Source organism: Agelaius phoeniceus, chromosome Z, assembly GCF_051311805.1.
Source record: "Agelaius phoeniceus isolate bAgePho1 chromosome Z, bAgePho1.hap1, whole genome shotgun sequence".
NCBI lineage: Eukaryota > Metazoa > Chordata > Aves > Passeriformes > Icteridae > Agelaius > Agelaius phoeniceus.
Window position 1 is genome coordinate 71,904,291 of NC_135303.1, and position 24,362 is coordinate 71,928,652.

At 41.7% G+C, this 24,362-nt stretch overlaps 1 long non-coding RNA gene across 1 annotated transcript in view; it reads left to right on the forward strand.

Annotated features, from left to right (window-relative positions):
• Nucleotides 1-20,266, forward strand: part of LOC143692180 (uncharacterized) — a 102,626-nt gene extending 82,360 nt beyond the window's left edge. The window contains exons 7-11 of the long non-coding RNA XR_013180034.1: nucleotides 12,061-12,208; nucleotides 14,413-14,663; nucleotides 15,251-15,340; nucleotides 17,110-17,183; nucleotides 17,931-20,266. This is a non-coding gene — a long non-coding RNA (uncharacterized LOC143692180). The remainder of the gene's footprint in view (nucleotides 1-12,060; nucleotides 12,209-14,412; nucleotides 14,664-15,250; nucleotides 15,341-17,109; nucleotides 17,184-17,930) is intronic.
• The last annotated feature ends 4,096 nt before the right edge of the window (nucleotides 20,267-24,362 follow it).

Below are 24,362 nucleotides of genomic sequence, written 5' to 3' on the forward strand. Positions count from 1 at the left end.
TTCCAGCTTGCATTTACGTGTACTTAAATGCCTACTGACCTTGTTCCAGCTAACTTGAGCTCAGCAACCAAGATTATACTGGCTAAGGAGGCACTGCAGGATCTAAGACATTGGCAGCCAGTACCCAGCCACATTGTGAAAATTGAGTACTAAGTGAAGCATCTCACCTGATGGAGAAGTGCCTTGGGCTCATGAAAGATCCTTGGGAACTTTTAGTGGCATTGGTGCAGTACAATGGGGAGGGTTGCCTCCTCTTGTGACCCTTGATGGAGGATAATCTCTGTCGGGCTAGGAGATGATGGAAAATAATAAATCCTGGGTGCAGTAAAGCACTAGTTCAGTGAATGACCCAGCCCTGGGTAGGTTAACTCAGGAAGGGCAACACAGCAGTACTCCTGGTGCCTCTGGTTCCAGGGCCTGCTTGGAGCTACCTGCAGAGTTTCTGTGCCAATGGTGCAGAGATGTGCTGTTTGGCCTTGGTCTTCTGGCATGACTGTCTGGAGGAGAACGGGGGCCTCCGTCTGGCCATCCTGCTTTTCTACCTGAACACTTAATATTCCTTTAAAACTTCTCATTTTTACCTCTCAGAGGCTGCCAATTATTGAATATCTTAACTCCTCTTGAGGGGTAGTAAGACCTGTAAGCATATAATCCTTCTTTAAAGGTACAGTGAGATCTACTTATTAAAAAGAACTGGTCCACTTGGAAATGTCCCACTGGATGAGAAATTGCCAAACCCATGACCAGAACAGCCTCTCCCTAGCTGAGCAAGGAGCTGAGTTAAAAAGCATTTGAGTGAGATATTTCCAATTCTCAAGGGCAGAGAGAGCACTTCCCTGCTTCTGACGCTATCCCACAGTATGAAAACAATAGGTCTTATTGACATTAAAGGCAATACATTTAGAAGGAATTACAAATATTGCTTTGCACTCTGAATAGAGAGGCTGTAGTCTTCACTAATGCAAGCATTTAATGTCAAGCATGTGTGGATGGATTTTTGAAAACTGTTGGTAATTTAATCATCATTGGCTACTACATGTCGTGCTAAAATAATCCAGCACTGGATTTCATTCTATATTGTTGCAGCTGACTACCTCAGGGGTACTTGTGTGGCTGTGGGGGAGAACTGCACCTCTGGCTACGTATATCCAGAATTGTTTTCTTCTTCTGTGTGTTTATTTATAATCTCTCCAGAGATGTAAGGCCAAAAGAAATGGAGTAATATTGGAATAAAAACGTTCCAAAGCTATAAAAGGGTGTATTCCCTTTATATATATATATATATATATATATATATATAATCTTTTATATATAAAAGGGTAGATTCCCAAAATGGAATCTATGTGTCAAGACCTTCCTTGTTTGTATACCCAGTATGGCATTGAACTTAGTAGGAAAATAGTTCCTAAATGTCTTGACAGGTCTCATCCTCTTGGCTGAGGTAGCAGTTGTGAAATGCATGGACTCTACACAACTGAGAGAGGACGGAAAGTAATTCCTATCATCTTTGCCCCCAAGGAACTCAGAACACCCTCTACTATAATTCTGAAGGCACCTTAAGGGTTGCTTCCAGTTGCTTCCAGTGTAATGATTGTGCAACTGAAATTTCTACTCTCTTTTGTTAGTTGTGCCCAAGCATGCAGTTGACTTTGCTGCACCAGGAGACTCAAACAGATTTTGTCCCTGCTGCTGGGAACACTGGAGGTTCCACTTTAGACCATCCCATACTGTGCTTGGGTTTCCTCCCTCAGGACCTCTTAAATCTTGAGGTGGCCTTCAGAGCAAAGCAGCTGTGAAATAATGGATGGCATAGGTATCCTCTTAGAAAGGTGAATGAGAGCTGGGGTTCAAGAGCAGGCTGTTCCCTGCCTCTTCACATACATGGCATGATGTGTACTGTGGCAAGGGGGTGATCTTGGGGTTTCGCTTTGACAGGAGATCCTTCCTACTTTTGAACTTCAGGGAGCCTGTTTGGCTCCTGTACACTGCCTGAACACAACTTGCTGCAACCCACACACCTGCCTTTTCCAGAGAGCAAAGCCCCTCAGAGACTGCCACAGAGAGGAGTTCTGTGCCCTTGCCTGCAGAGTCTCTGTAAATTCAGCATGCTGCAGTGTGTCTCTCTGTTGCTATCACTGTTCCTGTGGCTTGCAGTTTCCTGCTGCTGAGGCAAGAGGGATTCACTCAAGAGCCCCTGCCGAGGGCTGCCTGCTGAACAGTCACCTATTCACTCTTGCAGGCCACTGGAATGGTGGCTTCTGGCTGCTGGTGGAGCTACCTGAAAGCAGTGGAGACCTCCTGGGAATACCTGGGCATAGTTGAGCATGGGCCTGGCCTCTCAATCCTCCACTGTTTTACAGTGTGACTCACCTACCCCCAGCTCTGTAGAAAAAAATAAATCACAGCTGCAGCTACAGATTATGCCGAGAGCAGCAGCACCAGCACTGAGCACAGCACAGCCTCCTGAGACACCCTGTGCTGGGCAGGCAGCATTCAGTGACAGAAACAGCTCAAGATGCATTTGGGTGCCTCTTTAATTTCACAAAGCAAAACCTGTTCCCAGTCCTGCAGCAATGATCTTACAAGCAATGTTGTCATTTCGCATTTTGGGTGCTTGGAGGAATTGAATGTACCCAAGCTGCAGCATTCTGCAGCACAGGCAGCTGCAGGTGAAGCAGAAGATGTGTCAACCCTGGTGTAAAACACCAAGGAGAAACACATGTTTCTGAGTTCCTGGCACAGACTGGAGCCTCTGAGGATATGATGACTCTCAGCAGCATGTCAATAATCAAGTAAATACTCTGGATGTCTTCAGCTGAGGGAAATCTGTGTGTCTCAGTGCTCCTGTGTGCTGGGAAGGTCTCTGGCTGTAAGGGGTGGGTGGCTGTAGCAGCCAGCCCTTGGGTGGTGCCACCAGGACAGGGGTGGCCAGACCTCCCCATCCAAAAGCAGTGCTTGGTGACCAGGTGCCCTGCCACCCCATCGAAACATCCACTCCCTGCCCATTTCCCATCAGGCATGGTACTGCCAGTCCTGTGAAGCTCACATGAGATGCCAAGGCTGAAGTGTGGAATTCATAACCTCAGACAAAACTGGTGGCACCTCCTTTAAAAGGCCTGCATAATATTTCCCATTATAAGGGTCTGTTCCTATGTGCTTTTTGTCAAGTGCATCAGCCTAAAGCTGATGTTTTCTTTAAATTTAATCCAGAACAATGCAGCTGTTTCTAAAAGTGGATGGCAAGTACTTTTTTAAAATCAATATGCAACTGGATATATATATACGTGGAAAATCTGCAGACAATCAGCACAGGGAATTTCACCTTGTCTGTGCAAAGCTGCCCAAGCTGCAAGCCCTGTTTACCCTGTCTCAGTGGGGATCTGCTGGAGCTACAACTGGACCTAGCTTTCTCACAGCTCCAGCTGCAGTAAACTCACAGCTCCAGCTGCAGTAAAATCAGCAAAGGTGGGGAGCATGGCCCAGCATATCCCACCCTCAAAGCTCTCTCCCTCCCCACCATTCCTCTGATCCAGCTGATGCTGCTCCTGTCCTTGTTTCCCCTTTTCCTTGTCCTTGCTGTGAGAAGTTGATGTACCACTACTGGCCATACATCACTCCCCCAGACCCAGCCACAGAGTGGGTTTCTACCAGTCCAGCTGGAGATGGGGCACTGGCATGGACTGAAAGCAGAGGAGGATATTTTGAAAAAGAGCTAAAATCAAGGAAGAAAGCACAGCTGATGCTTTGCTGCCAGATGGGAGACGAGGGCTTGTGGGTTCTGCAGCTTGCAGATCAGTTTCTTGAAAAACAGGACATGAATTTTCCCTTTGGCTGAGCAGTGTGGAAGCAGAAGAGCACTGGAGGGAATGTGAGAGGATGACTAAAAGAGGAGAGGATGGAGAGAAAAAAAGCTGTCTCCTCTACTTCTGAAAATTACTTGCACTAGGATACTTGTTTAGGTCAATTGTAAGGATTCAAGTGTTTGGGTTTGTAGGAACAGGTTTTCTTTGAAAAGAATGATTGTAAGTGATGTCTGCTGTAAGAGATGTGTGCTGCCCCTAGAGTTTCTGTGCTAAGAATCTGTCAGACATCACACTGGAGGCTGCATGCAGGAGCAGTTGTCGAGAAATCTGTTTTTGAAGATGGTCTCCAAACACAAATCTTTTCTCTGCCATGCTGCTGCTTAATTTATATTTCACCTGAAGTCTTTAGCATATCTTGTATGTGTGCCACATCTGCATCACCAAAATACAGCTACCTCTGGGGTCTGGACATGGGGGATAAACAGGCATATTTTCCCCTATCTGGGAATTAGGGGCACCAGTGCAATATGCTAGGAATCTTGTAGCCATGTCTTTGCCTAGCACCTAGCAAAATGAAGTTTATTCCAAGACTAGACTCTTAGTCAGGCTGAAGTAGTAATATTATAAAAACCAATAAAACAACCTAATGATATTAAACCCATGGCTCTAAATTTACCAGCATGCAATGTGGGTTCACAGGACAGGATCCCATGGTTGCTGGGATTTAGTTGAAGCACCAGATGCTGCAAGGAAAGTGTTTTGAGAGGAAGAAACTGAACATACTTATATCACACTGTTTACTTAGGGAGAAGGTCTGGACCCTCCACAGCGAGTTCTTTATAAGCAGAAGTAGTTGTAATTATTCTCACAACCCAATTAATTCAGAAAATGGAGAGGGGAAGCACAGTGTTTTTGAGAGCAGATATTTCACCTTTAGCGATCCTGCCTGGGGCTTGCAACTCACTCTTTGATGCCACATAAAAACTTGCTAGCCTGAGTAAGGAACAAACATGTTGGGCTCACCTGACCCGAGAACGGAGAGATATGAGGGGGTACTGTTCAATGGTAATGGCTGATGCCTTATTTTTTACCCTGCTCCCTGCAGTCCTAGCTTTTCCTAGATGTAGTTTGCCTCTTGTGACTCTGGAAACCTCACTGGACTTACCTTGTTCTGCAGGCAATCTTCAGTCCTTCATTTATTTCATCATTTTCTGCAACTTTGCATCTATTTTGCCATGTTCTCTGCAGTATGGGCTGTCTATCCACATGCTGTTCCAGCACCTACCACAAAGAGGTCCAGACCTTGCGGGCTTTTGTATTCCAAAAATATAGTTTGTACCTTCTGCTTGTTCCTGCAAATTAAAATGCCTTATACTGACTTCAGTGGAAATATGCTGCCTAAGGAATGAGGCCATAATGAAAGGTCTTCCTGGGCTGCATTGTAGTTTAGTGAAAACAATGCTCTGTTTTACTGAGGAGGAGGTGCTCAGCAGGCAGCAACAAAGTGATGGTTTTTGCTCTTTCGTCTTCCAAAGGGTATCCTTTGTTGACTGTATTTACCAACCTAATCTTAAAAATAGCATTTATATTAAGTTTTAGGCTGTTTTACTTCTTTCTGTGGAAATAGCAAGCAAGTTGGTGTGCTTCTCTTCCAACACACTCCCAGTAAGAAGACAAAGGATGACCCATGATGGGGGCAGACTGGGGACAATTAATGGAGAGCCTAATGTGGGACAGGAAGCTCTGGTGCAGCAGCAGGCTGTGCTGGCCCAGGACACTTAACAGTGCCACAGTGTTTGCACTCCTCTATGTCGCAGGGGATGTTAGGCAGCTGAGCACCTCACTAGGCAAGTTGCTGAGAAAATCTATCCACACACCAGGACAATAATTGAATTGTGACATCTTTCCTTCATGAAACGCTTCCCTGGGGATATAGCTGAAAAGAAAACTTTTTACTTACAGAAAAGTAAAATGTTGTTATTAGCCCTTCCACACAGTTAGTCAGGATGCTGTGGTGTGGTGGAATGAATGGCAGGTGTCACAACTACACCTTTACTTTCTCTTTGGGCAAAGGTGCATGAAAAGCTGTGCTGTAGCTTCCTCACAATTGAGTTTGTAAGTCCTTGGCTGGTCTGGCTGGACTTCCCTCAGTCCTTTGGAGACAGTGCATTTTCTCATCTAGCTAAATGTTGGTCTGTTTTTCATTTAAATATTAATTTGGGCTGTCACAATGTCATGTGTAATATTGCCACTCTCTGTGAGGATTAGAGTGATTAGGAGTCTCAGAATACACTTTAATCAGTCAATTCAATACTGCTGAGATTTGCAGTCTACCCTCTCCCATGTAGCAGCCAGTCTTTCGACATGCTAACAAAACTGAAATGAGTTTCTTCATCTTAGACAAGGATAATTAATCTTCAAACACTGTTTATCTTAGCCCAAAAATCCCCAGAATTCAGAGCTAAATTAATTTAAAGTCTAAATCTGCTTTAACTAGTAATTGGTTAATCAACGGGCTCGATGTGTAATTATATTCTTTGTTCATACTCCTTACAGGCTTGAAAAGACCATTTAATTCCTATGTTGCTTTCATTCCTATAATTAGCCCATGTGACATACAACGCTGTATGTTAGTGAACAAATTTTTCCTGGAATAATTTCCTCGAGATTGTTCCCTACAATGAATTTGGGTTTTTTGGATTTTTTTTCTTTTAAAGTAACTTAAAAAAGCTTTAATATTGTTTCTGTGTTATTTTGGACTTCTGTGACTCCTTTAGATATTGTGCAAAGAGTTTTGTGGTTTGAATCTTTGCTGTCTGCCTGTAGATGAAGAAATCTACACTTTGTTTTAATTTCTCTTACTTACACATGATATAGCTTGAACAGTTAAGGGATTCTTGGTCCCTCTGAATATTGGTACAACGTGGAAAATTCATGATATGGTCATTCTAACTGTCTTTCAGAAGAGACCAGCCACAGAATCTATTAGCTGGTATTATTCTTGTGGACAGGAATTATCATTGCTATTAGGAATTGACAGTCTGAGAATAAATCAGAGAAGGAAGCTGTGGTCTTTTTAATACAGAGTTGTGGTCCTTCTTTACTTAGTGGATTCTACTATAATCCCATTGTGGCCAGTGGTCTGGTCAATGGTTTTCATATTTCTGTTCACAGAATTTCCACCAGCTTCATGAGTGTTATGTACCAGTACGTATTAATATCCTCTCTTCAATAATCTTCTTGCCAAAACCTATTAAAGCCCAGCGTTTAACTCTATTTAAATTATTTAATCTACTTAAACTCTGGTTAACTGTCTGCATACCTAAATGTATTTCATCTTTCATTCTAGTTAATACCATATAGATTATAGCTCCAAGACACAAATCAAACCCTTCTCCTTCTGATGAATGAGTTGCAAGAGAGTTTGACTGCCAACACATTAGTGATATGAATTCTTAGAGTATAGGGCAATATCAGCTTTAGAAGTGTTTGGGCCCAAACTTCTGGATATGTGTGGATTCATCCTGCCATTTTGCACTGCCCTTAAAAGTGGAGAATTTGGGTCATCTGCAAAGCATTTAGAGCCTGTGGTCCTTTCTTTTAGATAGGCAGGAACTTTAGCATCAGAGGAGAAAAATTAAAAGAGGGCAATGTAGAAAAACTTCAGATGAACTGCACTGGATGTGATGGGGGGGCAGGGGGGGGCACGGAGGGTGACAGGGGAGCCTTTTCTCCTGTTAATAACCAGACAGCTCTAACACACACATTTGTCCTCAGAAGTGTGGGGCATATGAGATGACTGGGGCTCTGAGAAAGACGTGGAGGGCAGTGAGTAGCCTGGAGCAGCGATCCCCACTGTGTGGGTTAAGAGATGCTACTGAAGTAACCAGTGGCTCCCCCATCATGATGTGATGTCATGTTGAGCTGGTGAACCAGCAAGATGTTCCTTGATGAAAATTAAAATTCTCTTTAACATCAGACTGAGAAATGAGCAGTGAGCTGCAGCCTGGGAGTTATTATTCCAGGTGTACCCCACTGCCCAAACCCATCTCTGGTAGGTCAGGGACTGAGTCACCTTCCTCTAGGAGAAGGACAAGATCAGGCATATCAAAGGCACTGTCAGAAAGAGTTCTACCCTTCAGGAAGTAATATTTTTAAAGATGTTTACCCAATAAAAATTTTCCTTGAGATAGATTTCCAAAGATAATATCAAAGCATGGAATAAATCAATAAAACTATTGCAGCCACCATGCAGCCCAAGAGGCTTCCCTCCCTCTCTACCAGCTCCAGTGAATCCTTTTCTGACCATCTGCTATTGTCTCATTATTTTCACTAAACAGACAGTTCTTGTTTACACTCACTGCTCTGTTTCTCCTTGCTCCTGGACTCTGGTGTTTGTTAGAGTCTAGATTTCTTTCACTTACTCATCTTTGCTGAAAACCATAACTATCAGAGAATTTCTCACCTCCTTCCCTAAAGACGTTGTACTTCTGCCCTGGGGCTGAGATTGATCCACGTCCCTGGAAAAAGCTTTCCTGGCCTTGCTATGAGCCACCCCTTTAATCTTTCTCCCAAGTAGTGTCACAACTAGGAGCTCAGAGTTTTAAGGAGAGAAGCAAGTCTGTCTTTCCTTGACATCTCCTTTGCAGCCAAAAGGTAGAAACAAGGAACACTCAGTAATACCTAGGAGCTCTGAGTTACCCCTGGCCAGACATATGGCTGAGCACCAGAGGCTGAGGCTGAGGTGTCTTCACTCTGCAGTGCTGAGACTACAACATGGCTGAGGGCAGTGGTAATGAAAAGCAGGGAAAGTCAGTTTTAAAGCTCAGTGTGTAAAGACTGCAGAAACAAGTCTTTGCTTTTCTCAGCACAGAACAGGATTTTCTGCTTGTTTATGGCACTAAAAAATGTAGTATGGAGAAAGAAATACAAAATGGTTTCTTTGGAAGTACTTTGGTCACCTGTGGTCCCTTTCAGCTTTGGGAGCCCAAGCCCTGGACCTGGCAAAGATCTCAGGATATACTTGTCCTTGCCCTGGACTCTAAAGCAATATCCCAGCTAGAGCTCCTGCATGCAAAAATTGTGTATCAACCTCTTCTTGTCCCATTTCACCACATGTAGCACTGTCTTTGAAATTACAGTGCTGTAAATATATATTTCCTTTTATTCAGGTGCTAGCTTCTGAGCCTCTATGAATCACATTCTCAAGCTCTTTGTAATAAACACAGGGATAAAAACCATTCTCGAAATGTTCTTGAAAAGACTAAACAAAGCAAAACCCAAATGACTATTGCAATTCTCTTGTAATTTCCTGCTTTGGTAGAGAGCCTCCAAGAACATAAAGCATAGGAAAATGTGGCAAAGAAATGATGTTTTTCTTGGGCTTCATAAGCATAGAGCAGTCCCATTCAAGCCATTAGGAACTCAGGAGGGAGAAACATTTTGTAATTTCTGTGTTGTTTCTATAAGAAAACACCTGAAAGAAACTTGGTCTGAAACTTTCATAATTTCATTTTTTTAAAGAAGATGTCGCTAACACATTTCTAAGGGTGAATATCTTTTATTCTGGCACCTAAACAAGTTGCTAAGAAAGCCAGTAGTGTCTTCATATTTATACAGCACAGAATGTTGACAAAATATTTCACTTAATCCTTGTGAAAAGGAAAAGGTGCCTCTCTTACCTTTTCATTTTGAAAGAAGGTGATCACTTGGCTCAAGAACCTTCCAGTTTGAAAAACTGTGTCTGGAGTTCCTCTAGTTTTGGCTTCCAGAAGACTGGAATTCCTTTATCCAGTTTTCACTATGTGCCTTCACAGATAGCCACAGAGCAGTTGAGGAAGACTGCTCAACTTTTACTTACAACTTCTAGGCACTACGGAGCTGCAAGCTTCACTTGGTTTGTTGTGATGTAAAAGGCAGAGAAAAGGAGAAAAGAGTTAACAAAACCTCCCATTACAGGAGGTTACACTTACAGGACAAGAGTGTTCAAATATCCTTGGTCTGTGTAGGACACTATATGTCATAGAAAGGTACATTTAGAGACTTAATCCCATTCCCATGCAATTAATAGAGCAAGGAGAGCTGAAACAGGACAGATGGATGTAAAATGAAGCCTCTCAGTGAGAGACAGGGTGAAGGAAACTCTTGATATTCCATTAGTGGTCTACCAGATACCATGGTCCTGTACTCTGGTGTGCCCTAAACAACTCAGGAATTAAAATATTTCTGTAATGCCCAAGAAGCATGAGTTACCCAGAGTTTCTCAAGGTCTCAGTGCATCCTTACCAACATGGGGATACTAACATTAAAACTCCTGGGAAAAGGCTGTCTTTCCAGGGCTCCCTGCATTGGGCAGGAAGGTGCTCTGAGAACAATCTTCTCTTTGCTTCTCACTGTTTCTTTTCCTCTGTCCCACCTACAAGCTACAAGCTCTCAGTATGGGCAGCACCACAGCAGCTTTAGACACGTTTGTGAATCTCAGAGTGTTACCTTCTGTCATCTCTCAGCTCCTGCTACTCAGAAGTCAACCCTCTCTCCCCAAAACAGTTGCAGCATCTCCTGATGAGTCAGCTCTTCAGTTTGAAATCCTGTTCCTTGCTTAACTCTTCTCCCCACTGCATGGTAACTCTTTGAGAGGTTGGGGCCTGCTGTGCCCTCTCAGTATGACTCTCACAGGCACCTCCACTGCCCCTGCCTTTGGGAGCCCTCTCCTTTTACAGGTCAGGTTTTGAGAGGCTCATACCAGGCAAGGCTGTGGTGTTACCTTTGGAGTGACTACAGAGAATATGTTTCTGCAGGACCTCTGCAAAGTAATGGTGTCCTTATAGTAGGCAAAAAACCTGCAGGATAATTTGGATACAAAATAGTAAATTTAATCCTGAGAAAGAATCACCCTAGATTTCTATTTCTAACAGCTACAGAATGTCTGTAAGACCATACTCCTTGAGGATCCTTACATTTATGGTATGGTGTGGCTGAAATATCTTAGCCTTCAGGCTTTTGTTGGCCTCTGCACAACTATCGCCCTCAGAACTGCAGAGATATTTCAGTTTAATTATACAAACATACTCTGCAAAGTGTGGTTTTTTCTCTTGCAAGTTCAGCCTCATCATAGGTCTAAATCCACAGACAGAGGTAAGTACATTACAATGGCGATGACTGATAGCTGAAGAATTTTTGTGTTCACAGTGTTCCCTAATGTAGGCCATTTTTCATCATCTAGAGTCGCCTGATAATGATGTCATTTCCATTGCTTGAATGTTGATGGAGCAGCCACATATCATGGAGTTAAAATGACTGTTTATGGGGCAGCTAAATTGTGTTGTTATCAGTTTAAGGCAGTGTTTGCTTTGCTTCTGGGGACAAAATGACAGTTGGACTTTCCTAAAACTCATCAAACAGGGAGGAGAGTGTCAAGAATACAAATCTGCACTGTAGTTAAGCTGGGGAGAAAAGAGGGGAGAAAAGAAAAAAGAGAGCTATTTTTTGTGTGAAGATGTGATGACCATCAGATAAAAATGACAAAGTTGTGCTTGTCAAAAAATAAATCACATTGCTGATCACTGGATAGCTTTGCTGAAATATTCCACAATCATTTAACTGAGATTTCTTGGCAAGATTAATGGTAAAGATTTTAAAACATGCATGAAGAAGAGCTTTCTTCTAATATCCAGCTGTCAGACAGTCCTTATCTGGGGCTTATGTTGACTGATTATGATTGGAAATGATCTAGAACATGACCTTTAAATAAAAAAGAAAATTATGCAGATTTGGAAGTGAACCATCAAGCTTTTGTGTCTTTTCATAAACATTTCAAGACCTCTGATGATTGTATATACATATGTATGACATATGCATATGTGTCTTTGCAGACTCATTCCCACTAACCTGAAAAATCAGCCAGAAACCTCAACAAATTTCTCTGTCTTCTGTATCACTAAACCCAGTGAATTAAGTTTAATACATAATTTTCAACATACAGGACTCACACTGGAATGAGTTGTTTATGAGATACTGTGTGATTGTATGCAGTGCACATATTTTGAGTGAATGCAGACCAATTTGCTTGGAAAAAGAAGTGCTAGTTTCCAGTGTATGACATTGAATGAATTGTTATACATACTTTGGAATGGATGGTGAGCATAAATCTCCCTTTGGATATTTCAACAAACATTTGCAGCATATTTTAAACTAGTTTAGTGATGCCAATTATGCCATTTCTTCTGCAGTACTCACTGCCTACCTTGTGTTTTCACAGGGGACTTCAGCAATGAAGGTAAGCATGGGTTGTGCTGGCCAGCCATAGTGCCTGCCAGACTACAGCCAGCTGGAGCCACCATTTTGTCCCAAAGCCTCTCTTCTGCAGCTGAACACTGAAGAAAGGCACTGAAGACAGGACTTTGCAGGTTTGCCCTCCATTAATTCCCTCCAAAACTGAAGGAGGTTTAAGACCACCTCAACCTGAGCAAAGTGATGAGGTCAGGTAGAAGGTGTTATTCACTTCCATATTGTATTGCCTTGCACAGCACAGCCACACAGGACTGGCTGAGATGAATAGAGGTCACAGCATGCCTGCAAATTGATGGGACCAACTGGAATGGGTGCTGCCCTTAATCTGCCCTGACCAGCCCTGCATTCTCCCTCTCCATATTTTGATTAAAAGATTTTTATACCCTTCTCCAATTCAGAAGGAATTCATGAGCTTGCTAGGGTCCTGGGTGAAGTTCTGAACAATGACATTAATCCGCTAATTGAAAGTCATAGCCAGGTGAGAAAGATGAAACAGAAGACAAATAGGGCTGCTCTGTTAGAAGCTGGCTTGGTTCTCCAAGAAGGAAAAACAAGGGTGGCCTCCTTCCCTGTGGAGTCTGAACGGAGCCCCTGGTTGAGGTGAACTGAGTTAGATAGCAGAGGCACCTCTGAAGGGTGACCATGCCTCATCTGTCACATCTGTGTTTAAAAAGCTGCTCATAAAACCATTGCAAAAAAGGAAAAAAAGTTCTAAATCAATCCAGAGATGTTCCTCTATCTCTAAAACAGAGGGGAAAATCAAAGAGGAATGTGATAGCATTCAACATACAAAATTAATTTGCACTTATATGCAAAGGAAAATCAATATGGCAATGTCCAACGAGGTGGCCAGTGGTTTATTTCCCTTTTCATTCTTATTTTTATTTCTTTGGGCTCCCAAAGGGCTAAGAAATGATGCAGGGTGACTGTGCTTCTTCCCTAACTTGTTTCACACACCAGTGCTGCAGCCTCCCCATGCTGAACTCTCTGAACTCTGTAGCATGAGGTGATGTTCCACAAGATGTTCAACTTAAAGAACTAAGTTTTGTTTTCATGTGAAATTCTGCTCCTTTCTCCTCACATTTTTTTCAGTGTCCAGTTACAGAAAGGGAGGAGAAAATGAAGAAGTAGCAGAAACATTTCCCCATTTCCCCATTTTTTCCCCAAGAAGATAAGTTAGGAGTAATGAAAGCAGATTTCCCCCCTGATTTTTAAAACTATTGTTTCTCTCTTCAGGCACAATGGTTTGGGGGTACCAGTTTTCTTTCCTACTCATAATAAATCCTTAAATTCTTAAAAGGTTGCATTTATAAAAAAAAGGATTTGTCACTCCAACAAAATTTTTAGGGTAATGTTTTCAAAATAGACAAAAGTATATTGGTTTTCTCTTCCTTCTCCTGGATCTTGTACAGATTTATCTTTTTTTACATTTTGATTTCATTTGAGCTAAGTATAAAGAAGTTGCAAAAGAGGGCTAATAAGACTTTAGGGTTTGTACCTAAATGAGAAGCATATAAATGGGAGATAGTGCAAGAGCTTGATTTTCAAATGGTAATTCAAAGGAAATGGAGCCCTGACACCTCCATATTATCCTGGAAGCAGATACTGTGCTGCAGATTAAGTTACTTGTATCTAGGACACATGTAAATATGGTGCAATCCAGATCCAAATGGCTGAACTTGATAAATTCTGACATGGATAAGGCTGTTCATGCCACTCACTCTCAAGAGTTGTATAAATCATACTGTAGACCCTTGGAACTATGTAAAAGAATCTGACTTGAAAAATTAAGTAATGTTCAATAATTTAAAATGGAAACTTGGTTTTTGAAGTTAAATATCTAAAACCCAGAATCATAATGTATGCATAATGTACTTGAAAACAAGAGTGAACATCCCTTTACAGCACTATCTGCAGTTTAATTTGGAATATTGTAAATTATGTTGTCATAACAAGGGTGTCATGAGTTCTAATGGCACAAGAAAGCATGATAACAGAGATTTATATCAAAGTCTATTATAGTAGAGAGTTTTGTAACAAGAGCAGAATGTATTTCTGTCATACTCAAAATGTCATCTCAGTCACAGGCAAGACTGATGAAGAAAAATGATTAGATGCAGAGATTTCATTTATCTTTCTTTTCCAGAATAGGAACTTTTGATAATCTCCCTTTAGGTTTCAATGCTTAAACCCCAGATTTCCAAGTGCCACTGTAACACAAAGGAGATGCACATCTGCTTGCATATTTTTCAACTAACCGCTGGAAACCATTAAAGTTTCACTAGTAAAGCAAAATCCTTTCGCTCTTTTTTTCTTGTAGAGAAAGCTGAAAAATACCCGTGTCATAAAATGGTACCACATTTTCCTGCTTAGTTCTGGTCTGGCCATGGAAAGAAATCCTCTTAACCTCAGCCCTACAGATGAGAGGTTTTGTTTGAGGGTGTCTCTTGGTCCACTCCTCTGACTCTGCAATCTTGTCGTGCACCAGTGTGAGCAGCTAACACCACTGCCAAGACCTATAGAACTCCAGATTCCTAGGGATTTTAAGGAACTTCAGAGCAGCCTTCAGAGGTACTAATCTGTTATTAGCACTAATTGCAGTCACCAAAGAAATTCAAAGGTTCCAAACTCCATATTGTCATCTTATTTCATAAAACTCTGGCAAAATTTTGATGCATAAATGAAAAGATTGTTGAGTATTCCTAAAGAGACTTTTAGACTTTACAGGTAATATTCAGACACTGCTCTTGTTTAGTCAGCCTATAATTGTTATTGGCAAATTACACTTAAAATTATATTAAAATTGAAAACAGAACAGCTGTAGCTTATGTTTTGTTCTCTAGTGGGGAAAAAAGGACAAAAATTAACAATTTTGCTTTCCTTCAATTTGATTAATTCAGAGCATGGGGCAAATAATGATTCTCTTCAATTTGAATATCAGAAGTAAGTTGCTTTGGGTGGCAAAACCCCATAAACCCACACCCCAAACCCTAAATGAAATGGCCTTAATCCAAACCCAAGCTATTGCAACTGCCTGGATTTACATTGTCCAACATTCTATGTGCGTTTTTTTCTTTCCAAAAGTGGCTATACACAATCTCTTGATTGTCACTGAATGCCCCATTCCTAATGACAGAAATCTTCTGTCTTTTCTAAAGAGATGCTTTGCCACTGTATCCTGAAGCAGCCTCATGGTTCCTGCATAGGCACCAGAATTGCACAGACTTTCCACTACTGAGGCTCCCTAGGTAGGTAAAAATGCCCATCCCCTCATTTTTCAGTGACTGACAACTTTGGGGGTGGTGGTGCTGAAAATCAAGGTACAATCATGTCAGACATTTTTAACATTGCTAATGAGCTCATAGCATGGGAAATGTGTATTTCTGTCTCCTGTCCAGCTTCTCCCATTTACATTGTACCCATATGCAGGTCCATCAAGCGTGGGGTATGAGCCAGGGAGAATGCTGTCCTATAATTTAAAGTCCAGGTACAGTGGTGGAGTTTCAGAGTGATAGAAAAGGAGCTTCTACTCATCACTCATCAATGTCTTCCTGCTGTTCTGAGACTAAACATGCAGAAAACCAGTAGGAGGTTGTTATGTTCTTGTTAGCAACTACTGTACAGAAAAAGAAAATCCTGACATGAATTGTGCAGTCTGTCAAACATCGCACAACCCTGACATGACAGCCCTCCTCTGTGCTGAATTCAAACATCTACAGCTGTGAGGTTCAGAAGCTGCAGTGGTAACTGCAGCTCAGGAGTCAAAACGGTAGAACCCAGCATTACTCTCAAGGCAGCCACATGGCACATACGTAATGTGTTGTAATATTCCCTCTTTGTATCGTCCAGTTCAGTGTGCCAACTATAACAGTTCTGTGAGTTTTTCCCCTCATCTGTATGTGTTATTAGAAATTAGGCTGAAGATTTTTCATCTTTATACTCACATATGTGCCAGTGAAGAGCAACATTCTTTCTGTGTCATCAAAAGGAGCTACTTCTCCTCTTGCAGAGTTTTTTCTAATTCTGTGCAGCATCATAGGAAGAAGATACAAGAAGATGCCTTGGGTAATTTCTTCAAAAATGTTAGGCTCTTTTGTCTACTGCTTACAACATAAATCAAAACATCTTAAATTAGACAGAGCCTCCTGCCTGGTCGTGCTTAGTGTAGTCAACAATTAGAGAAGCAGAGAACTTGAACTGGCAAGTGAAAACAAGCTCTATTTAATCTAAACTGGTTTGAAAGAAAGAAAAATCCTCTGTTCAGAAAGAGGCTGATAAGATAAAATTTCAGGGGAGCCAGGAAGGTTCTCTTATGCTACAGCCAAAGACCATAAGGGTCAAAATGTGCAAAGAGAGAATCAGAAAGAAATTGTGTAGGTGACAAAGGAGGAGTCAGTGAGATGTGCAGTACTTTGAAGAAGACACAGCTAAGCTCAAATTTAATGCAGCTCAAGAACAGCATCTTAAATTAACCATTCCTGAAGGTCTCTGTGTGCAGCAAGAGATTTTCTGTTGATGCTAGTACAAAACACATATGTTTCCTCTGTGCAGCATACAATGAGGAAATACTCATTTTCATAAGCACAGCAGGGGTCTGAACTTATGATCTTCCCATGTAGAATTTGTGTGCTTGGATAATTGGCATTGCCAGGGAAGGTCATGAAAGCACAATTACTCTGTATTTTACCTAGGGATTTAAGAGTCCTATTAATTCCAAACTATAATATAGTAATAATATGAAATGCTGTCTAAAGACAACAGAGCTAGCAATTTTATTTTTCTTTTTGCTGAGGGAAAGGCTTCAACAGACAACAGCTATGTGAATGTGGGGCCGCATCAGTTACTTTCAAAACTTCTGTGTAAGCTGGGTTTCCAGTTCCTGTTAAATTTATGAAAATGCTCTTTTGTATAGTAGTTTCTACTTCTAAGTTTCTTATAAACCATATATGTAACAGTAGATTTATTACCATTGCCTAGTATTATTGTAAATTTCTAAAAAACTCATTTGGTTGCACAGTTGCTCCTGCCAAATGCAAACCTTTGGTGTGTACCTGGCTGTTAATACTGAAGATAGCGGGATAAAACATACAGGTATGTTATTAGGGATGGGTTCTAAATCCCTTCAAATGATAATCTAAACACACAAGAACTGCAGAAGAATGAACTAGTAAGGAATTTAAGACACACAGCAAAGCATCTGACTAAGATTTAGAGTGGAATGTTTTGAAACTCAGCTAACTTAATTCAATATATATTCTGGTTTCATTTTTGTACAGCAACTGATGTATGTGAAAATGCTGCTGTTTATTGACTTCTTAAGATTATGCTTATTTGGTGTGGAGGGAAATATTATGACTAACATACAAAATAGTGTGATCCATCCACTGTAAAGTGTATTAAAAGAGCTTTATCTGAGTGTTTCATCCACTTGATTTCTTCAGTGGGCCCTATTTTGACTAAGAGGAGATGTCTCGAGGTCTGGTAGCTATAGTGGAAACAGCTTTTCTTTGTAAACATGGCTATTCATGTTAAGGAAGGTACTCTGCTAAAAATGCGAGCTTGCCAAATGTAGTTAAAATCAGTGTCCCTTCAAATTCTGCTGGGAGATGGAAGAAATCTCTTTAAAAGTGGTGATAAGTTTCCCAGTACAGCCTGCTTGGTCAATCAGGTTTATTTTGTTTGGGAATTTAAAGAACCTCAATGGACTCTTAGCTTTCTTTTCTCACTACAGATAGTTAAAAGCCAGTGGGATGTGAGTCGTGACTGAATGGATTCATGACTGAATACTTTTGGAAACCTCATCCAGCAACATAACTGCAAATATTTTTTTTCTTTCAGAAGCTGAACAATGATAGTGGTGAAACTATGAAGTCATCTATGACAGGCAGCTAGCCTGGAAAGACACTGTGAATTCACCTCTGATCTGCACCAGTAAAACCTCCTGTTAAATGGAGAAAGTCAAGGCTGGTGCTTGTCTTGTTTCATTGCCTTCTCAGGACGTTCAACTTGAGATGACTGCAAGAAGAACAGATCTCTGACACAAGGGCAATGGAATGGCATGACAGAGATGCCAGTCTTGTGGCTTTGATTGGCTTCCCCCTTTCCACCTCCTCAATTTCTATCTAGAAGTTGCATGAGATTTTTTAAACAAGTGCCTAAATTAACTGGCACAAATCAGCTTGCCCAGCTGAACACCCAAGTGAAATACTTTATTTTACATATCCAGGATATTGAAATGCTATTTGAAGACCTGGGTAGCACACAGACTGAATAGTCAGGATACACAATTTTCTTCATTTAGTTTACTCTTTACCAGCTAGCCCAGGCTGATGGTGACTGACACTCCTTGGTTCTTTGTGACAGTTTATGTTTATGCAGCAGCAGATCTTAAGTGAGTATCAGTATCAAAACAGTCAATCAATATTGGCAGTAAGTGGTGGCTTTACTGCAAATCCTTCAAGCAGAAAGACTAAAACTAGGGGAATGCATTGAACTACTAAGCCCTTATCTCTTAAATACACAGCATGGCTTGAAGGCTGGGCCATGATGGCAGCCTGGAGTTTGGTGGTTGATAGCAGTAGCTGCATTCCAGAAGCTCATTCCTCCTGGCTGGGCTGTGTGGGAATCATTGGCCTTACCCAGAGCAGGGCAGGACTGCAACTGGGATCAGGGCAGCATGCCCAGCTCTGATGCCACACCAGCAGTGAGCAAGGACAACTTCATCAAAAAAGGCAGTGACATTTATAAGGAAGAAGAGAAAAAATATTACAATTTCTTGTACCTGGACGGTAAAAGTGCAGATGGCAGTGATATTTAAGGGAAGATGTGCATGAACTATGTCTTTCAAAATCTGATAGTCATTTGTAGATGTAGACAGGTCTGTCAAAGCAGCTAAACCTTGAAACTACTTTAATACTACTTGTGATTAAACTGCTATGCCAGGCAAAAGCCAGAAGAGAAAAAGATGCTTTCTTAGAAAGGGACTGGTAATAGCACATGACCTTAGACAGTTTATTAAGTAAGAATCAAGTAAAAAGGTGCCTGGACAAAGGAAACCCCTAAAGCTTATAACTATTGGAATTAATAGGGTAAGACCTCAGGCAAAGACAGCAGACAACAATTAGTTCAGACTTAATAGGCAGTGTTTGTAGATGTTCAATATATCTTGGAAAACACTGTATTACTTGTTCAGGTTTCTTAAAAATTTAGAAGTTAATAATAAAATACAAATTGTTATAAAGACAGGTAATGAAAAGCTGTAAGTCAGAGCAGCTGTTAGGTCAGTTTATAATCACAGAGATGCTCTCATTTTCTGTCATGCATGTTGTTTGCACTGTTGGTTTTTATGGCATTGGTTCCCAAGAGGATTGAAGAAACTAATGTTTGAGTAAAACAATATAAGATTTTAAAACATTCCTTGAAGTAATAAACAAACAAGTGATGCTGTGAGCAGCCTGACTTTATGCTGTTATACCATTGTGAAAGATATTTTTCTAAAAAAACCTATAAATGTTATAACAATGATGACAACGTGAATCACAAGACAATTTGCGAATCTACCACATTTTTCTACCATAAATTAATTTAAGTATCTTTTGAACACACATATTTTAACTACACAATAGAAGTTTCAATGTAGTACTATAATATTACAGTACAATATCACAATATGATATCTTGTACAGATTGTGCTCAACAGGTTTGAATTTAGGGTGAAATAAGAGGGGTGGAGGAGAGAAGAAATTCCGGCATGTGTTACAAAGTGTACAGGCAAGTTACTTTGAGAAGTACCTCAAATATCTTTGACACACAGCAAACAAAAAACAAACAAACAATCCAATCCCAAAAAAACTATTTTGCATTTCACAATTTAACAGCATTGTGGCTATAGTTTCCACTTGTGCTATGTCCTGTGATTTATTCAGGGGAACCATTTCTCTTCCAGACAATATTAGCAGGAAGATGTTCTTCCACTTTCATGGGAAAGTGAGATATTAGTTCTGGCTTATTAAACTATTTCAGCAAAGGGTTTCCTAGCATCATAGAGATGTGAAATGTCAAACATCTACATACTATATTCCATTTTTATGCTAATGCCTAACTATTCCCTATACTATGCAAAATGTGTTGTAACCCAGGGCCTGACATAGTATCAATTAAATATCTTTTTCTGATGTTCAGTGTCCATTTATTTCTTCTCTGTGTTCTTGAACATAAAGTTGTCCCTCCTGGGTGAAGCCCCCTTGCCCAGTTCAACTCTTAGATCATTAGCACAATGCTTAGAGTAAAAACCTTCCTACCCTTAAAAAGCAATAATCTTAAACTGATGAAAACACCAAATTCACCTGGAAATGCAAATGAAAATGCACTCTGTTGATTGAATGAAAGCATGGGGAGAAATGTGTGTACCTGCCACAGGGAAAAGTGACAGGGCCAGAGCCAGGGACGGAGCCAGGGACAGAGCATCCCCAACCTTCTCCAACAGGACAGAAACACCAATGTGCACTTGTTACAAGTTCAAGTAAACCACAAATATGTCAATAGCCTCATTATAAAAGTAAGTGCTTTGTCTGGGGAAAATAATTCTTTTAAATGTTAATTTCATTGGAAAAATACATAAATATCCTTTGGGTCAAGACAGATGTAATTACTTCTTGATCAATGAACCAAAAAACTGGTACATCCTGTACTCCTATTTAAAGTCTAATATACTTAAAAAGCTGGCTTATTCCCCAGTGTATCTTCCCAACCATCTCCCTGTGATCAGTGTTTCTTTCTTTATTCAGTTGTCCTTTATGGTCTGTGTCTGAAGAGAGATGAAATAGCAGCACAATGGATCTTCTACTATTCTGGTGAATATCAGAAAAACAAGGCTCTCAGAAATTTCAGTTTTGAAGAAACTTTCAATAAAAAAAATTGAATTCAAATTGTTGCAGTTTGAAAAGGTGTAACTGATGTGTCCAAGAGCTGAAATAATTTCTCTGGCAGCCTTATTTGATATTGATTGACTAATGCACAACTTGGAGCATAAAATTTATTTTACTAATTAGTGAAAATGGTAACTAAACTGATAAGGTTTAAAACATGTCAACATATTGCTCTCTTGTCTCAGAAAATTAAGTCTTTGGAAGCTGAGCTATCTTGAACAGAGCTTTGTTGTGATTTCTTTTCTTTTTTTGAAGATCTAACTCTTTCATGGACTGACAGTCAGGAGGGACAGGCACATTTCATACCTCCTGGTATGAAGACTCCTGAATTAATACCAGCGCTTCTATAAAGTTCCTGAGTTGATTCTATTTCACTGAAATATTAAAAAGGGCTTTGCACTTCCTGCTTGCAGCTAGGCAGAACCAGGGGAGATTCAACGCTATTAGGGTGGATCAAGAGAGAAAAAGGGTCCTGCCCTTTTGGGCCCAGCTGAGGCCTGGGAATAGCTGTTTCGCCAGGTGAAGGAACTTGAAAAAAGAGCAAGAGATTGACAGGTTGCTCTCTGAGACACTACAGACACAGGAATCTTGAATTTCCTTTGTAGTTAAGAGCCAGATGGACCCAGAACCCTGTCAAGTAGTGTTGTATTGCACTAAATAGTTATTTAGTTGTTTGCACCGGGTGTTGAAAAAAATGTTATTGGGTCACATGGATGGTATATTCCCCCTCACACGGTTTCTCCCTCACATAACGCCCTGGTTTCTGTATGCCCTGGTGGTCTGTCCCACAGGTGGTCCCTCCCCTCGCCCCTCCCCAGTGTTATCCCATTGGCCACGGTCCTCTTTCCCTGCCCCCATCACCTGGGGTATCAAACCCTATGGCAGGTGTGGTTTGGTCTCTTTGCTGCCTGGGTTGTCGCTGCCACCAAAAGTGCCTTGTCTCAAGCTAATGAACTGGATACTTGTCTCCATGTGGTAAAGAGTGCTTCTTGTCTTTTATCCTTTGTCTATGCAATTCTGTGTGGACTTTAGTCCTGAGCAAGCTGGACTGGGATTTATACTAGCCCAGAGACCCATGGATTTATTGCAAAGCAGCTAGTTGAGAGTGTATTAAACAGGTAGGCTGGAAACTGGTCAGTGCCCATACTAGAAGGAAGGATCCTTGTCATGGTTTGACACTGGCACAATGCCAGTGCTCCCATGAAGATACCCTCTCCCTGGTAGCTGCTGTGAGATGTGACCAGGAATAAGCAAAGCAGGCTCCTACTTAGGGAAGAAAGAAAACAAAACTTTATTAACTACACTACAACTACAAATAAAAAGGAACACACACACAGGGAAAATGAAAACCTTACAAATGCATTTCCTCCTCCCCCCACCAAATTTCCAACACAATACATCTATTCCTCAAATCACCAACTCTTAGTCCAGAACCACCCTTCAAACAATCAATTCTCAGTTCATCAAGAGGAGTCCTTCTTGTGCCATGGGCTTCCCCTGGAAACACAGCTGAAGCCTCGTGTGTTTCTATGTCACTCGTGGCACTGCCTGGAGTACATCTGCCGTCGTGACCTCTTCCTTCCATATCCAGTGCTCTCACCACTGAACACGGACCAGAGCTGCTTCTAGGGTTGTCTTTTTTAAGGATGCTCTGTCCCGATTCAAAAAAGGCACAGTCTCTCCTTTGGGATACCTGTCCCCCCCATATTTTTTCACCCCCTGGGGCCGAGGGGCAGCAACACTGACCCCTCTTGGTTCTGTGGCCATTGCCTCCCCCTAGAATGCAGTCTGTGTGTCACAAGGAACATGGTTCTGTCCATGGCTGTACAAAATGAGTCCAGCAAAAGCCACTCATCATCTCTTCCCACTAGGGTTCTTTATTCTTCCACTATTTCTCACTCGCCCAGACCTCTCTCACACTTGCACATTTCCTTCCTCATCTTCCAGGAGAGGTCAATGATCTGTAAAGTTCTCATTCTCCGAAAAGGGGTTAAAAGCTCCTACAAGCCGCCGGCTGCACCCCCCACTTCTTCTCCGTCCCAGCCGTGCTGCCGGCACAGGCCCATGTTTATCAAGGTTCAAGGTCACAGTCCCAGGCACCGGCTCTCTCTCTCTCTCTCTTTCTCTCTCTCTCTGTGTCTCTCGGGGGGGCTGCCCGATGGTTCCTGGTCTCTCTCTTTCTCTCTTCCACCCTTCCACCCCCGGGCTCAGGCCTACCTCTCCCGGCCACATGGCTTTCCCCTCCCCCTGCCCAGCCAGCAGCTGGGCCGGGGGAGAGACCCGAACTCTTTCCTGCTGGAAACCCAAAAGGGCCCTACCAGCGGAGAGCTCTGCTTTTAACCCCGTGTTCTCAGAGGTGGATCCATGTCCTAATGGCCAGGTTAAATGCCAAGATTAAAGTCTGAATATCCATTGGCCCAAAACGCAGCATCCCAAAAACCACATTTCCTGTCAAACCACCACAAACCTCCTAAAAATTTGACAGTGACAAGTAGGAGTGGTACTTTATACTAGAGGTATGAAGCCCTGGAACCAGAAGGACAACCTACTGACAAAGAGGACCAAGGTCCTGTTGGGATAGAGGAGCTGCCTAGGGCAATGCAATCTATACCCTGCATTGCAGCCTTCTGTGTTAAGAGAGAAAGAAGGGTAGTTGTCAGAGGTAACTCCCATCTAAGAGGGGGTGGAAGACCTGATATGCTGACTGGATCCCACCCACAGGGAAGTTTGATGCTGTCCCCCAGGGATTCAGGTAAGGAGCATTACTAGAAAACTCTCTGGTCTAGTAATGCCCTCTGATTATTATCCATCAATGTTCTTCAAGCTGGTAATAATGAGATGAGAAAAAGAAGTCCAAGGGCAATAAAAAAGGATTTCAGGGCCTTAGGACAATTAGTTGTAGGATCAGGAGCACAGGAGTGTTTTTTTCAATCCTTTTGGTTCCAAGGAAAAATATTGATAGGGATAGGCAGATCCCACAGATCAACACATAGCTCTGAGGCTGGTATCTTCAGAAAAGCTTTGAGGTTTATGGCTATGGGATGACCTATTCAGCACCTGTTCTACCAACACCCGGTTGGAAGGTTGCACCTTTCTCAGAGTGGAAAAAGAGCTCTGGCACAGAAGCTAGCAGGGCTCATTGGCAGAGCTTTAAACTGGCTTGGAAGAGAAAAAAGGAAAATACCCGGCTCACCAGTGATAATCAGTGGGACAGTGTGTCAAAACTTGAGGAAATGAACACTAATGGGCTACCTCGATCTGCTTCATGAGGTGTTGGCTACAAAGTACAACACCTGAAATGTTTCTCTATCAATACATGAGGAGCAAACAAGAGGAGCTCAAA